The sequence below is a fragment of the Lontra canadensis genome, unplaced genomic scaffold (genome assembly GCF_010015895.1).
Source record: "Lontra canadensis isolate GAN:19392208 unplaced genomic scaffold, GSC_riverotter_1.0 scaffold14, whole genome shotgun sequence".
In the NCBI taxonomy this organism is placed as follows: domain Eukaryota; kingdom Metazoa; phylum Chordata; class Mammalia; order Carnivora; family Mustelidae; genus Lontra; species Lontra canadensis.
Genome location: NW_022631008.1, coordinates 3,738,095 through 3,755,444, shown reverse-complemented (window position 1 = coordinate 3,755,444; position 17,350 = coordinate 3,738,095).

The following is a 17,350-nucleotide window of genomic DNA, read 5'->3' as shown; positions in this document are numbered from 1 at the left end:
TTGAGCACACCACTTACAGAAAGTCAAGCTTTACCGTACAATTAACATGAGTGAACCTTCAAGCATTTGTACACAGCAACTAATCTGTTGGTTATTCTTTTGAATGTGCTTCACTGTCTGATTTATTCTTCCCAGATCTGAAGTATAAGAATATGAGACATCAATAAATCTAGATGTATGTTGTGACCAGTGCAGAAAGGATCCAACTATATATTAGCACCAAACAACATTACCACCACATAATTCGATCCTTTGTCATTGCTCAGGAATATGAAGGAAGGGAATGCTATGAGCTATTGAATTACGCTAACCAGGATTGTTATCCAGGCTTCGCCGCTTTACAGCAGTGTGACTAGACAAATTACTCCATCTGATTCTTCCTAGGTTTCATTGCCCATAAAATGGGACAATGTATTTAACTACAAAACCCCACCTCCTTCGATCATATCATGCTGCTTCTCATTTAAAAACATGGTCTTGGGGCGCCTGGGTGGCTCAGTGGGTTAAAGCCTCTGCCTTTGGCTCAGGTCATGATCCCAGGGTCCTGGGATCGAGCCCCGCATCAGGCTCTCTGCTCTTCGGGAAGCCTGCTTCCTCCTCTCTCTCTGCCTGCCTCTCTGCCTACTTGTGATTTCTCTCTGTCAAATAAATAAAATTTAAAAAAATAAAAAACATGGTCTTTGCCCTTGAATATATGGCTCTAAAAGGAAAAACATGACAGAAAAACAAATAATTAAAATACAATCTAAACACTTCAGGTTGCTCATTGAAATCTTGGCCCAAGTTTTCCAGGAAAACAGGTACAAGAGTTAGAGACAACATAAAAGCTGCTGTCTATCCCAGTGTCTGATACAGAATAGATAACTATGGAATAACAATATCATGACCATTTAAGTTCAATTGGATCAAAGCTACCCACTTACTCATCCTTCTGTTCATATGTTCATATGTTCATATGAGGCAGGCTCCCCCTTGTTGATACTGTGCTTTTTTATATGCAAAGAAAGCCCCATCAAGCCAATTCCATATGAGTAAGGGGCCTGTGGGGGTGAGATACGTTGGGGATTAGTCATCAGACTCACAGAAATCTCCAAGGTGGGGAGGTATAAGAAAACCAGAGATAAGGGAACAAACCAGACCACCCTGCCCACGGTTTCGGGAGGAAGGAGGGTTTTATTTTTATGACAGTCACCTGTGACCATCAAAGAATAACCAGACCCTAAAGAGAAGTAAGCCATTAACGATGTTATCACCATTTCTTACTCAAACCACCATGTCACAAGAATGTTAAGGCCAAAAGCTCCCTGGTCAGTTCTAAATAAAAGACTGCCAGTGGGGGCCCATGTTGGCAACACTGCTGGAACCTCTCTCCCTCCTGAGAGTTTTTCCTGTATCCTCACTTAATAAAAACCTAAAGTTTCAAGATGGCGGAGGAGTTGGAGACTCCTTTCTATTTGGTCCCCTGAATTTAGCTAGATACCTACCAAGCCACTCTGAACACAAAATCAGCCTGAGATGTAGATCTGGATCTCTACAGGGCAGAGAATTATCAGTGGAGAGGTACAAAGGAGGCTTTACTCACTCTTCTTGGTCCTTGAGATTCATTCTTCGACTCCTCCATGAGACAAGAGCTTCGCTCTCCTGCTTCACAGATGCTTGTATCACAATACTCTGCCTTTCTGACATCTCAGTACAGTTCGTACCAAATGAAATCTTCACTACTTACTAGCTAATTCCGCTTTACTCTATAAAATTGGGTTTATAATATGTATCTCATACAGGGTTGATGTGAGAATCAAATGAAATAGCATATGCCTTCAAAAACATTCCACAAATAATTAGCAAGCTCTTACTTGTGTCCTCAGCAGTATGGCTGCAGCAATAAATAAGAAACAGTAACCCTTCTAAAGGACAAGGACCTTAAATGAACATTCATGAGGGTATCTGACACAATACAATCCTCTAAAAATAGTTGTTGATAGAATTAGAATTCTGATAGCCAGAAGGATGTTCAGTGTATGTAACCATAAGGGAGACACATTCCCTGGCCATCTCTTGAACGCCTTGTATACAACAAGATTCTGTGCCTGGGCCCCCATAGTCTTTATTACTCAGTTCTGAGGGCATGAACACACTCACAAAGATTATTGCAAAGCATTTTACTTCTGGAGGACTCCCAGGATAATTTATACCAACCCACATTAAAAAAATACCGCTGATATTTTCTTTCAATGCTGCCTGTGTATATATCATTTCTTCAAACTTCATAAAAGGAGTAGCATTTATTTCTAAAACATCTTTCTCCAAGTGGGATGATACTTATTATCTATGCATAGTTTTAGGTCTATCAACCTGAACTGCATTTTATAGTATTTCTTCTGGCTGAGCTTCTGTTTTTCTCATTCCACCATAGAGTAAGTTATCAGATCTAATTTTGAAATATGAAAGCTATTACCCAAAAAGCACCAATATTTCCAGATGCACTTTATGGAAGTGGGGAACTATTTCTCAGAAGCATAAAACAGTTGTTGAAAATGCTTTGAAGTGCCAACAAGTTAGAAGTCTTACGAGTTGAAAGGGGTCAAGCTCAGGGAAGTAGAATCCTGAAGCTGATATGCCCCAGTCCCACAGTCTTCATGGACATCATATTCAGACCCGTGACAGTCTACACTAAAAAGGGGATGTAATACATTTAATTTTGAGAGTTAAAAGCTTTATTCCACGCAAATATTTAAAATACATTGTATCACATTATGTTAACTCCATTTGGCATTTCCTTATTGTTTAATATACCACAAACCAAAAAATAGCCCAGACTCTCCCAAACTCGGAGAAGACCTAGGGAAGATTTTCACACAGCCTGATACCTTTGAGCAGCAGAGCTCCAAGCAGAAAGTTAGTGATCAACTTCTTTTGTGATCAGACTTTTGGAAAACTCATTCACTTGATTGAAAGCCATGGGACTGGGGGCACCTGGGTGGCTCAGTGGGTTAAAGCCTCTGCCTTCAGCTCAGGTCATGATCCCAGGGTCCTGGGATCGAGCCCCACATTGGGCTCTCTGCTCAGCGGGGAGCCTGCTTCCTCCTCTCTCTCTGCCTGCCTCTCTGCCTACTTGTGATCTCTATCTGTCAAATAAATAAATAAAATCTTAAAAAAAAAGAAAGCCATGGGACTGATTTATGGCAACATCCTAATTTAATGATTTACTATTAGAAGTACATTATACAGTTCATACACAGATGATCTGTGAATTTATAGGAAGGAGAGGAAAGATATTAAGAAAGTCCCTCATGAGCAGAAAGCAGTTTGCTGATTTTCTCTTTTCTTTAAACAGCACTGACTGAATATCTAAAATGTTCTGGGTTATGTGCCTGGTGCTGTTCAGAAAGAAAAGGAAAAAAAAAGATAAAATAATTCTTCAATTTATACTATGTCAAATATTTTGCAAAAAAATGATCTCATCATCTCATTTAATTATCACAAAAATACAAAAGGTTACAAGGCACACTTTAACAAATGAGAATATTGAGGCTTGAGAAATAGAATGACTTGCACAATTACACAGCAGCAAGTAGAACTAGGAATCAAATCAGATCTACTTTTCTATAAAACTCAAGCTCTTTCTATCACATGCTGCTTTTAATTTCATATAATACAGGGTTCAGCAAACTAAGGCCTGGGCTCAAAATCTAGTCTATAGCTTGCTTCTGTTAATAAAGTTTGATTAACATACAGCTATGCGCAATCCTTTATGTATTATCTGTGACTGCTTTCTTGCTAGGGCACCAAACTTGAGTGGTTGCAACAGAGACCTTATAGCCTACGAAATTTTTATTATCTGGCCCTTCCATGGAATAAGTTTGGTGAGCATTGATTTAAGACATGATCTTTGTTCTAGCATTGATACCTCGTTCATGATAAGCCATTGCCATGCCCAATCTCTCAGGAGCCATCTCAGCAAACTAAGACCAGCGATAGGCATACTTACCAAAACACTGAATCCTGAGTCATATGTGAGATTGCCATGACAATGAACTCTGTCTTACCCATTTACATACTGCACCTTCTCCTAGTTAGTCCCCTAGAAATCCTACATGTATTCCCATGCTCCTGCTGGTATCTGTGGCTATCTATGGTGCATTTGGCATGTGAATGCTTTTTCCTGAAACAGCCTTGTACTTCTCTGCTCAGGCTGTGCTGAGATCTAGCCCAGATTCTTATCTGGAGGCAATGAAATATGGTAGGGGGTTGACCTTAATGACAACCAGCATCATCGTTTGAGGTATTATCTATAAAGTGAGGTCTTCGCATACTGTCCAGGGAAGAGGAGGCTCCTGGCCTCTGGCAAGAAGTAAGGACTTGATTCTGATGGCCAGGGCATTCAGAGAAACTGGGACTTAATAGTCCTCAGGCTCATTCACATGAACATTCTCATTCCAGTTCTCAGGAACCCAATTCTTTCTCTATCAGGCCACAGATTTAGATATAGAAAAACTATTGAGTTTTCTTTGCATTCTTGCTACCCTTATACTCAGATCAAAGGCCCAATTTTCAGCCTAGTCACTCCTACAGCTGTAGGAGATGAAAGTTTCTCTAAAGCTGCCATAAGGTCCTCTGGCTATCACAGCACGACATAGGTTAAAAATTGTCTTTAGCCTATAATTTTTTTTGCAAGGCTTCTGATGATGTCAAAAGCAGCCACACAAACCACAATCCTTATAATTATGGATTGTTCCCATAATGTTAAAGTACAGGAGACACGATGTCCTAACGCTATGTCATCTACCTGCACCTTAGCCCAATTAACAAGAAATGAAAGATTTAATAATTGTAATGCCACAGCATACCAGAGGTTGTTACAACATTTCTCAGAGCAGGTGCTTTATCCGGTGCTTTCTATGGCTTTGTGACTCAAAATCTGGTCATGGACCAGCAGCATTGGCATCACTGGGTAGCTTGCTAGAAATGCAGAACCTGAGGCCCCACCCCAACAATACTGAATCAGAAATGAATTTTATCGAATTCCCCGGGTAATTCTTATGAACACTAACATGTGAGGACCTTTGCTCTAACCTAAAACAGATCCTGAAGCAAAGGTACTATGCTGCCACATTTTCGGAGAGTATAATCCCACTGAAAAAAACAAAAAGGGAAGGAAAGAGGCAGAGAAAAAAGAAAGCAAGCGCAAGGAGGTGCATTGCCAATTCGTCACAACTTCTCAAGAAAGTACAGGCTGGATAATTGGTCACATGGTATTTCTCCAGAATCTACATGGAACCATAACAACTTGGAAGAGTCTGTTATTGAGAGGAAGGAGGGAGAAAAGTGAGCAATTTATTTGCTGGTTCATTTCTGTTTCTTGTCTTCCATTGGTCAGAGAGTGCCCTAAGAGCTGTTAACTTTTCAGCACTTTTGGATATATTATCAGGTCCTTCCGTGCAGCTACTTGGGAAGCCAGAGCATCAAGTCCCATTAGACCATATCTGGGTGCTAGAGCAGTCAAGGATTACCAAATACCCAAGAAAATTTTCTGTTATGAAATATGCTGTCTCAGTCTGCTCTGGCTGCCATAACAAAATACCATAAAATAGTAGTTTAAGTAATAGAGATTTATTTTTCAGAGTTCTAGAGGCTGGGAAGTCCAAGGTCAGAGTGTTAGCCAATTCGGTTCCTGGTGAGAGCTCTCTTCCGGGCTTGCAGACAGTCACCTAGCTGTGTCCTCACATGGCACAGAGAGAAAGTAAACTCTCTTGATGTGTCTTGTTATAAGAACATCAGTTCTATTGGATTAGAGCCCCACCCTTATGACCTCATTTAACTTTAATTACCTAAAAGCCAAATATAGTCCCATTGGGGATTAATGCTTCAACATATAAATTTTAGGGGGACATAATTCCCTCCATAGCAGATGTAAACCCGGGGGGAAAAAGCATCTTAGAAGAAATAGTACAGTGAGATGAAAACTTTAGGAAAAAATCTATTATTAACAGTCACAGAGAAGATAACTACTATTCTACAACAAGATAAGAAATAGGAGATGGGGCATGCCTGGGTGACTCAGTGGGTTAAGCCTCTGCCTTCGGCCCAGGTCATGATCTCAGGGTCCTGGGATCAAGCCCTGCATCGTGCTCTCTGCTCAGCCAGGAGCCTACTTTCCCCTCTCCCTCTGCTTGCCTGTCTGCCTACTTGTGATCTCTCTGTCAAATAAATAAATGAAATCTTAAAAAAAAAGAAATAGGAGACAGTTAATTCATACACCAAAACAGAAGGATTTTTAAAAGAAATATTTAGAGAAAAAGTAAAGAACTTTTGGCAATTAAAATATAATAGCAGAAATAAAAATCACATAGGAGAGATGGAAAATAAAATTTAGAAAATTTCCAAGAAAGTAGAGCATAAGGATTAACTGAAGTAAAAGATGAGAAAAAGTTAAAAGGTCAGTTTAGGAGGTTCAACTATCATACAGAAGGAATTTCAGAAAATTATCCCCCAAAAAGGACATAAAGGTAAGGTGGAAATCCATAAAGCAATCAAGAAAAATTTTCATATCTAAAGGACTAGAGCTTCTCCATTGAAAAAGTCAATCTAATGTTCAACATAAAAAAAAAAACCTACACCAAAGTAACCATGAAATTTCAGAACACTGGGAATAAAAACGTTACAGAATTTCCAGTGGGAAAAGAGAGATTGCACCCAAAGGATCAAAAATCAAGAAGTTAGATTTATCAAGAGTAACATGGAAAAGAGAAGAAAATGGATATAAATAATGGATACAATGGGTATAACAGATTTCGAGGAAAATTTGTTTCCTATCTGAAATACATAAAAGTACATATATATATATTTTAAAGATTTATTTATTTGAGAGAGAGAGAGCAGGGGAGAGGCAGAGGGAGAGGAAAGAGAATCTCAAGCAGACTCCACAACCAGTAGAGAGCCCAGTTCTGGGCTTAACCCCAGACCCCTGAGATCATGAGCTTAGGGGAAATCAAGAGTTGGATGCTTAAACTACTGAGCCAACCAGGTGCCCCTCCAATCTGAAATATATTTAGCAAAACTCTCAGTTAAATGAAGGAATAAACCAGATACATTTTCAAACATTCATGCTCTGAACAATTGTATCCTGCATATGTTCTTTGTCAGGGAGATATGGAAGAAGGTGTTCCATCAAACCAAGAAGCACACCATGAAATAGGGAATACCGAATCCAGCTAACAGATCCAATAATAGAGGGAGGAAGGATTCTCTTTTAACCCAGAATAAGAACAGTGCCTAGAGAGTAACTAGTAAAGATTAGAGCAGGTCAGAAGGCTCTGGGATAGAAATCTGGTAGAAAGTGTAGGAGAATTTGACATTTAGGAACAGATAAGCTCACTTAAAATAATATTTATATGGTCATAATAATGTAACTGACTATGGATCTAACTAAAATTATGATATAACTATATTCTGAGGAGTGGAGATGTAAAGTGTGCAAGTGTGAGAAGGGAGAGGTATGAAAGAGACCTAATTTCTCATCTTCCACTCTGAAGAACAATGGGTAATTCCTTAAAAAAAAAAAAAAAAGAATTAGCAGGATGAAGGCAAGTACAAAGTAATCAGCCCCAAAATTGAAATTTTTCTACTGGGGAATTAGAAATAGTGAAAACAGTGAATTGCTATTTTCATACTATTCTGTAGAGCTATTGCATCTTTGACTCATGTGCTTTTCTCACTTTTATAAAAATTAAAACTGAATATAAAAATCTGAAATCTAAAAAGCATGTAGTGTAATAAGTTATGGACAAAGATCTAAGGAACAGTGAATGATTGCTGTTGGGGAGAAGGGGCAGCAATGACATTCATAGAAAACTGGCAATCGATAACAATTTGAAGATAAATACAAGTTTGGTGGGTAAAAAGTGGTTGAAAGAATAGGAGTTAAAGGGAATAGCAGGTCAGAAGGATATAGAGGCTTAAACGAGCACAATCTTTTTAACAAAGTGTTAAGTTTTGGTGTGACAGTGATATAGGCATTGGTGAAGAAGTGATGAGATGTTTGCATGGGAATGTGAGGTACAGGTCACAGGTTGGACATTATTCTGCAGACACTGGGAAGCCATTCTAGGATCCTAAGCATGTTTAGATGTCTCTTAATGGTGGCGATCCCAGGTGATTCACATATAATGAAATGGAAGAGGGACTGGAAGACTTACTTGGAGGAAGAGAACCCACAAGGATCAGTTTTCTCTTTATCAACCCATTAGCTGCTCTGGGCAACTTGACCCTTTGCTCATAAGAAGAACACACTATTCAAAATTCTCTTACACTACCCTTGCAATTTATTGTGTCCAAGCTTCTACCCAAAGTTTGTTTATTCTTTAAGACCAAAACTTCCAGAAGGTACTAATCTTTTCATTTATAATAAAAGGCAAACTCTCTCCCTTCCAATGGTATTAACTGCTGCATAACAAATAAACCAAGCTCTGAGACCAGTTTTTTTTTTTTTTTCCTAAGGAAAAGTAGGACACGTGGTAAATCATTGCCTCAGAATCCAATTGCTAAGCCCTAAGATGATCTGTTGGTTGACCTTGCTTTTTAACCTTAAAAAGCCACGGGCTTGGGGCACTTGGGTGGCTCAGTGGGTTAAAGCCTCTGCCTTCGGCTCAGGTCATGATCCCAGGGTCCTGGGTTCGAGCCCTGCATCGGGCTCTCTGCTCAGCATGGAGCCTGCTTCCTCCTCTCTCTCTGCCTGCCTCTCTGCCTACTTGTGATCTCTGTCTGTCAAAAAATAAATAAAATATTTAAAAAAAAGCCATGGGCTTTGGCCTTAGCATTTTAAGTCCTGACTTTCTAGCTCTGAACTCTAGTTGATGATGCTTTTTAATCCTTTCCTCCTCTGTCTGGGTATCTGAACTATTGCTCAATCTGACCAAATGTAACTGCTTGTCTTCGATCACCGACTGTTCCATCCGCACCAGGAATCCTTCCAACCAACTGTTGTTGACTCCCTCATTATAAAGGGGATGACTCTACCTTATTCAACCAATAGTTTTAAAATATAAAAGAAGTAGGAATGAGGTAAGGTGACAAAATTCTAACAAGCAAAGCAAGGATTAGAATTTACTATTATTTAAAAAATCTTTTGTTACTGATTTCTAGTTAATTCTTTATGGTCTGAGATTATAATTTGCCTAATGTCAATTTTGTTAAATCTGTTTAAGATTTGATTTATGATCCAGAATATAGTCAATCTTGGTAAATATTCTAAGTGTAGTTGACTGCATTTTGCTGATGTTGATGGAGTGGTTTTTTTTAAAGTCAATTAAGACAAGTTAGTCTTTACTATTGCTCAGATCTATATCCTTACTGATTTTCTACCTACTTGTTATGTTAATTATTGAAAGAAAAGTGTCAAGTCTTCAACTATAATTGTAAATGTTTACTTCTTCTTTCAGTTTTATCAGTTTTTGCTGTATGGATTTTGAAGCTTTGCTATTGAGTATATAAACATTGATCATTATTATGTCCTCTTAATGAAGTGACCCTTAATTTATTATCAAGAATTATTTCTCTTTATCCCTGATACTATTACTTGTTCTTAAATCTACTCTGATATTAGATAGCTACTCCAGGGGTGCCTGACCCTGGAGTAGGGTAGAGCATGCAACTGTTTAATTCATGGTCATGAGTTCAAGCCCCATGTTTGTTGTAGAGATCACTTTTTAAATATATATGTATATATAACTATTCCACCTTCTTCTTCTTCTTTTTTTTAAAGTAAACTCTACCCCCAACATAGGGCTCAAACTCATGACACAGAAATCAAGAGCTGCATGCTCTACTCACTGAGCCACACAGGTGCCCCCACTCTCTTTCTTTTGATTAGAGTTTGTGCAGTATATCTTTTCTCATTCTTTCACTCTCAATCTATGTTTTCTGTTTAAAGTAGGTTTCTTATAGACTGCATAGAACTGAATCTTGCTTTGTATCCAATCTGAGAATCCTGTCTTTTAATTGGTATGATTAAATGACTTATATTTATACAATCTTTGCTATGGTTGGATTATAGTCTGCCAGCCTACTAGCCACTTTTTGTTTCATTTGTTCTTATTTCCATTTTTTCTCTGTTCCTTTATATTAATTGAATATTTTTTGTGATTACCTTTTCATCTTCACTATTGACTTTTTCTTTATACCTCTGTATAAAATGCTTTTTCCATAGTGTTTAAAATTTAGATATTTAGCTAATCAGAGTCCACTCTCAACAGTATGTTTGGCTAAAGCTTCCATCCTTGGTGTTCTTTTTGTCATACATTTTAATTTTATATGATACTTTTAAATAATACATATAATATAGTATATTGCCACTGTTCTTGCTTTAGGCCATCATTTATGTCTTAAAGGAATTAAGAAAAGTGAATTATATTTTTTGTCATTTATTTCATTTCCAGCACTCTTCTTTATGTATATCCAAATTTTTGTCTGGTGTCACATTCTTTCTGCTTGAATAGCATTCCTCAGGATTTATTTTAGCACAGACCTCTGGCAACACATTTTCTTATTTTTTGTTTTCTGGAAAAGTCATTAATTCTTCTTCATATTTTAAAGAAATTAGTGTGTGTACAGAATTGTGACAGGTCTTTTTTTCTTCCAACATTTTAAAAATATGACTCATTTTACCTCATGATTTGCAGTTTCTGATAAAAATCTGCTGTTATTCTTAGATTTGTTCCTCTGTAGATAATCTTTCTCTTGTTTCTCTGGCTGCCTAGAAGATTTTCTCTTTGCCCATGGTTTCCAGTAGTTTGAATATAATGCACTTATATTTGGGTATTTTGTGGGTTTTTAAAAAAATATTTTATTTATTTGAGAGAGAGAGAGAGAGAGAGAGAGCTCATGCAAGTTGAGGGAGGAGCAGAGGGAGAGGGACAAGCAGATCCAACACTGAGTGGGAAGCCCAATGCCAGGCTCAATCCTACAACCCTGAGATCATGACCTGAGCCAAAATCATAGAGTCGGAGGCTCAACAGACTGAACCACTCAGGCACTCAGTGTATTTGTTTTTAACCCGATTGATATCCTCTGAGTTTCTTGGATCTGTCGACTGGAATCTTTGATTAATTTTGGAAAATTATTGGCCATTATTTCTTTTTTTATTTCTTTTTTCTTTTATTTATTTGAGAGAGAGAGAATGCAAGCAAGCAGTCTACTTATATCATATTTTAGTTAGATCCATAGTCAGTTACATTATTATGACCATATAAATGTTATTTCAGGAGAGCTTATCTGTTCCCAAATGTCAAATTCTCCTTTTAATGCATTAAAACACATCACACTTTCTACCAGAATTGTATCCCAGAGCCTTCTGACCCGCTCTAATCTTTACTAGTTACTTTACTAGGCACTGTTCTTGTTCTGGGTTAAAAGGGGATCCTCCCTCCCTCTATTATTGGATCTGTTAGCTGGATTCGGTATTCCCTATTTCATGGTGTGCTTCTTGGTTTGATGGAACACCTTCTTCCATATCTCCCTGACAAAGAACATATGCAGGATACAATTGTTCAGAGCCTGAATGTTTGAAAATGTATTTGGTTTATTCCTCCATTTTACTGAGAGTTTTAATATATGATTATTAGCAATAATAATAAAATATTAATATTAATAATATTCTTTCTAAAGAGAGAATCTCCAGCAGACTCCCGCTGAGCGTGGAGCCCACCTGGGGCTCGATCTCATGACCCTGACATCATGCGTGATCTGAACTGAAATTAAAAGTCAGATGCTTAACTGACTGAGCCACCCAGGCACCCTCGTCTTTATTTCTTCTTAAGAACAGGTAATTTTGGGTCCTACTCACTTTCTTCTCTGCTGGGATTCCAATTACACATATGTTAGACTTTTGTTATTGTTCCACAGATCTTAAGTGCTCTGTTTGGCTTCCCCTTTCCCTCTTCTTTGTCCTCCTTTTTCAGTTTGGGTGATTTTTATCTATCTATCTTCAAGTACATTGATTTCTCCCATGGCTGTATTGATTCTACTGATGACTCAAGCAGGCATTGGAGGCACCCTTCATCTCTCTTGAAGTGATTTTTTTTCTTAGCATTTCCATTTCATTCTTTTAGTTTCCATCTCTCTCCTCATATTATCCATCTTATCACGCATATTATACGCCTTTTCCACTAGATCCTTTGACATAATCATCATTGTAAATTTCCTGCCCAATAGTTCCAACATCTTTGTTATATCTTAGTCTAGTCTGTCCATTATTTTGTCTTTTGAAATCATGTTGTATTTTCTCTCACTTTTTTGTAGGCCCTGTAGTTTTTGTTGAAACCTAAGGAAGTAGATTTTATGCATGGAAATGGGCATACCTTTTTATTCTGCTAGGCCTTTAGTGTGGGGGGGGGCATTGAGCAAATTTAGTCAGAAATTTAAATAGCTGTGGAGGATGTTGTTGCTAAGGTCACACTCAGTGCACCATGTGTTTCAAATTCCCATAGAAGGACGTTGTATTTAGGGTGGTGGCTAGTTTGCCAGAAGCTCTTCCTCACCCTCACCTTTAGGTCTTTCCTTTGTTCCTTTCTGCATACCCTTGCCCCTCTCCAGGCAGTAGACTGCTACTAGCTGTTGATTCTTAGGCTGCGTTTTAGGGGTTGAGAGAAATGTTTACTCTTGCTCTAAAATTAAGCCTCAGTTTTAGGCATGAACTGAGTCACTGGATTGCAAGGGTGGGGTCTTCTTGGTGATGAAGAAGACCCAGCTCCCAGCTGTGGAAGACCTCTGTAATGGTCTAGAATAGAAGTGTTCTTGCCCCTCCCTCAGAGAGATTTCTTCATTCCCTTCCACCAGCTGTAATGGGTCTTCACTATACCCTAAAGTGCAATCAGGGTTGCTGCCCTCCCCAGCAGCTTCAGAGTTCTATTCCTTAGAAACTAAATAGAAAAGAAGGACCCAGCAAGATCCTTATGACCTTTCTACTGTGGCTGCTCTTCCCCTTCCCCAGGCCCCAGATTGGCTTCTATCAGGACTCACTTGGCTGTCACTGTTTTGGTGAGCACATCTTGAGGTCTATGGAGCAGAGTCTGAAAGCGGTGCTACTTCCACTGTTTTCTTCTGTTTCCAGGCATCCTGTATTCTCATGCTTTCCCATACTTGGCCTTAAGCAATTTGTTGAAGATTTTGGCAGACTTTTTCTTACCAGCTTGTGTAGTGTCTGCTAAGATCTGCATTAGTAAACCCTAATTGCCCCTGTGCTGTCTCTCCTTAGAGGTACCTGTGTTTCCTTAGGGTTTGGAGTAATCGGTTGCCCTGTGATCTCAGATTTGTGATAGCTTCATAAAAACTGATTTTTTTCATGTTAACTTTATGTGTATGTTGTGTGTGTGTGGTTGTTGTAAGGTTGAGAGAGAATCTCTTCCTATTGCTCTATGCACTCCATATACATAATCATCTCAGATGATTATGAAGCAAGATGGTTGCTTCTGGCTTTCTTGCCCTTGCCCTTATTTCTGGTTCCACATCCGACTTTGGCATCTTTGGTTTTACAGCCCTCTGGTCCCATCTCCAGGCTTGCTGGGCTCAGCATCCACACATGAGCTTATCCACTTCTCCAGTTTTACGTACCATCTCTGGTCTCACTCAAGAACTCTGTCAGCATGGCTAACATCAACAACGTAAGAAACAGCAGGTATTGGCGAGGACGTGGGGGAAAAAGGAACCCTTGTGCACTGGTGTTGGTGCAAGCTGGTGCAGCCACTGCAGAAACAGTGACGTTCCTCAGAAAGTTAAAAGTAGGGGGTGCCTGGGTGACTCAGTCGGTTTAGCCTCTGCCTTCGGCTTGGGTCATGATCTCAGGGTCCTGGGACCGAGCCCCACATGGGGCTCTCTGCTCTGCAGGGAGCCTGCTTCTCCGTCTCTCTCTGCCTGCCTCTCTGCCTACTTGTGATCTCTCTCTGTCAAATAAATAAATAAAATCTTAAAAAAAAAAAAGAAAGGTAGAACTACCTTACGATCCAGCCATCATAGTACTGGGTATTTACCCAAAGAATATAAGAACACTAATTCAAAGGGTTACATGCACCCTTACCTTTATAGTAGCATTATTTACAGTAGCCAGGATATGGAAGCTTCCAAAGTGTCCACTGATTTATGAATGAATAAAGAGGATGTGGTAAAAATACACAGTGGAATATTATTCAGCCATAAAAAGAATGAATTGTTTATTTTAAGGAAGTGTTTCATTTTATAGGATCAAATTTATTGCATTATGTTATATTTTATTTATTCTATTGCTTTTAATTTAAATTCTATTGCTTTCAGTTATTTTTTTCTAAAAATCTGATAAATAGCCATATTTGCTGCTTATTTTTCCATTTATAGTGTTGCTTTCCACCTGAAGCTTATTTTGTTCGAGTGTGGCTCTGAATTCTTCTTCTAAATCTTAATTCATGAAATATTATCTTTATGAAATATTCCCTCATTACCCATTATTTCATAAGACTGAAATATATTTTAAGTTTTATATGTAAAAATATCAGGTTTGGGATTTTTACTCTATCCTGTAATTCTAAAAATTATTTTACCAGTATTTAGTGTCTTAATAATATTGTGGTCAAATCTTTGGCACTGTCTAGTGTTGTCTACTTACACTCAACATATTTTTTTAAATATTTTATTTATTTATTTGACAGACGAAGATCACAAGTAGGCAGAGAGGCAGGCAGAGAGAGAGGAGGAAGCAGGCTCTCCACTGAGCAGAGAGCCCGATGCAGGGCTTGATCCCAGGACTCTGGGATCATGACCTGAGCTGAAGGTAGAGGTTTTAAACCACTGAGCCTCCCAGGTGCCCTGTTTCAACATATTTTTAAATATATACACACATACACCTACACAAATAGTGTTTCAAATATTTTATAACAACTTTACTGAGATACAGTTTGCATACAGCTCACCCATATAAAGTGTATAACTCAATGTGTTTTAGCATATTCACAAATATGGGCAAGTATCATCAGAGTCAATTTTAGAAACTTTTAATCACTCCAAAAAGAAACCCATGTTCTTAGCTGTCATCTCCCTAACCAGTCACCAACCCCTCAATGTTCTGACCCTAGTCAACTACTAATCTGATTTGTCACTACAGATACTCCTGTTCTGCACATTTCATATGAACAGAAGCATGTAGTACATGGTCTTTTTGACTGGTTTCTTTTTTTCCAGCTTCATTGAGATATAATTGACATATAACACTGTGTAAGTTCAAAGTGTACAACATGGTGATTTGATATATGTAAATATTATGAAATGATTGCCACAATAAGGTTAATTACATCAATCACCTCATATAGTTAGCTCTGTGTGTGTGGGCAGGAGTGAAAATATTTAAGATCTACTCTCTTTGCAACTTTCAAGTATACCATACAGTACTGTTAAGTATAGTCACCATTTTATAAATTAAATCCCCAGAACTTACTCATTTTATACCTGGAAGTCTGTTCCCTTTGACTAACACTTCCCCCACTTCCCCTACTCCACAAACCCCTGGAAACCATCAATCTATTCTTTTTTCCTGTTGAGTTCAGCTTTTTTAGATTCCACATACAAGTGAAATTATTCAGTATGTTTCTTTCTAGGTCTAACTTATATCACTTAGCTTAATGCCCTCCTGGTACATTCTTGTGGTCACAAATGGCAGGATCCTCTTCTTTTTTATGGCTGAGTAATATTCCATTATATATATGGAATGTCACTGGAATTTTGATAGGGATGCATTGAATCTATAGGTGGTTTTGGGTAGTATGGACATTTTAACAATATCAATTCTTCCAATCCATGAACACAGGGTACCTTTCCATTTATTGATGTCTTCTTCCATTTCTTTCATCAATGTCATTCAGATTTCAGCATACACAAAACTCCTTGGTTAAATTTATTTATTTTTTCACCTCATTGGTTAAATTTATCCCTAAGTATTTTATTGTTTTTGATACTACAATGAATGGACTTCTTTTATTTCTTTTTCAGATAGTTCATTGTTCATGTATAGAAACAAATTTTTGTGTGTCTTCTTTCACTTAATATGATGTTTTCAAGTTTCATCAATGTTGTAGCATGTATCAGAACTTAATTTCTTTTCACAGCCAAATAATATTCCACTGTGTGGATCTACCCTTTTCATTCAATCATCAATAAATTGACATTTGGATTATTGCCACCTTTTGGCCATTATAATGCTGCTATAAACATTTGTATACGAGTTTCTGGATGAGTTATGTTTTCATTTCTCTTTGGTACATATCTAGGAGTAGAATTGCTGGGTCAACTCTTGTGTAATCATTGAAGGAATTGACAGATTGTTTTCCAAAGTGGCTATGTGCTCTTTTACATTCCCGCCAGCTGTTTACAAAAGTTCCAATTTTTTCTCATCCTTACCATCTCTTGTTATTTTCTGACATTTTGATTCTAGCCATCCTAGTAAATATGAAATGGTATCTTATGGTGCTTTTGATTTGCATCTTCCTGATGGCTAATTTGCATCTTCCTGATGGCTTTCTTGTGCTTACTGGCCATTTATACGTCTGTTCAGATTCTTTGCCCAGTTTTAATTGGATTATCTTTTTGTTATTGAGTTATTAGAGTTCTTTATCTATTCTTAATACAAGCCTCTTATCAGATACATGATTTGATAAATGTGTGTACCATTTTATTTGGCCAGTTTTAGTATCTATCTACATGATCACCATCTCTTTTTAGACACATTTTCTATATTCAAGTTAACTTCAAGCATGCTTTGTGATTAAATACTTCAAATTAAATGCATTGGATACATATTTAGTATTAGTCTCTTATTAACATTTCTATTAGATTCATGCATACTGTACACAGCCATCACATGGACATGCTATATTGTGGTGGTAATGGGTAGAAGGGGATAGCTCTGGGGCTAGAAGTTCTGGGTTCTAATACTGGTTCCACTACTTACTAGTTATGTTACTTAGGATGTTACTTCACCTCACTAAGTCTTAATTTCCCTCATCTGTAAAATGAGGTTAAGGATAATACATATATGTATTATGGTAAAGTGATAGTGATTAAATTAGGCAAATGTAGTAATGACTTAACCATAACTTCAGACAAAAATATCAACAGCTATTATGTTTATTATTGTTGTTATTATCATGTTTACTTTGTTCAAAGTAATGTATATATTTTATAAATATCCTTTAATTTAATCTTCAGAACAACTATATGAAGTTGATATTATCATTGATATTTTCCTTCTCTTAATATGCATATACAATTTTAAAATATCATTGTTATATAATCAAAAGAAGCACATTCAATAACTATTGCCTACTTAAAGAAAAGT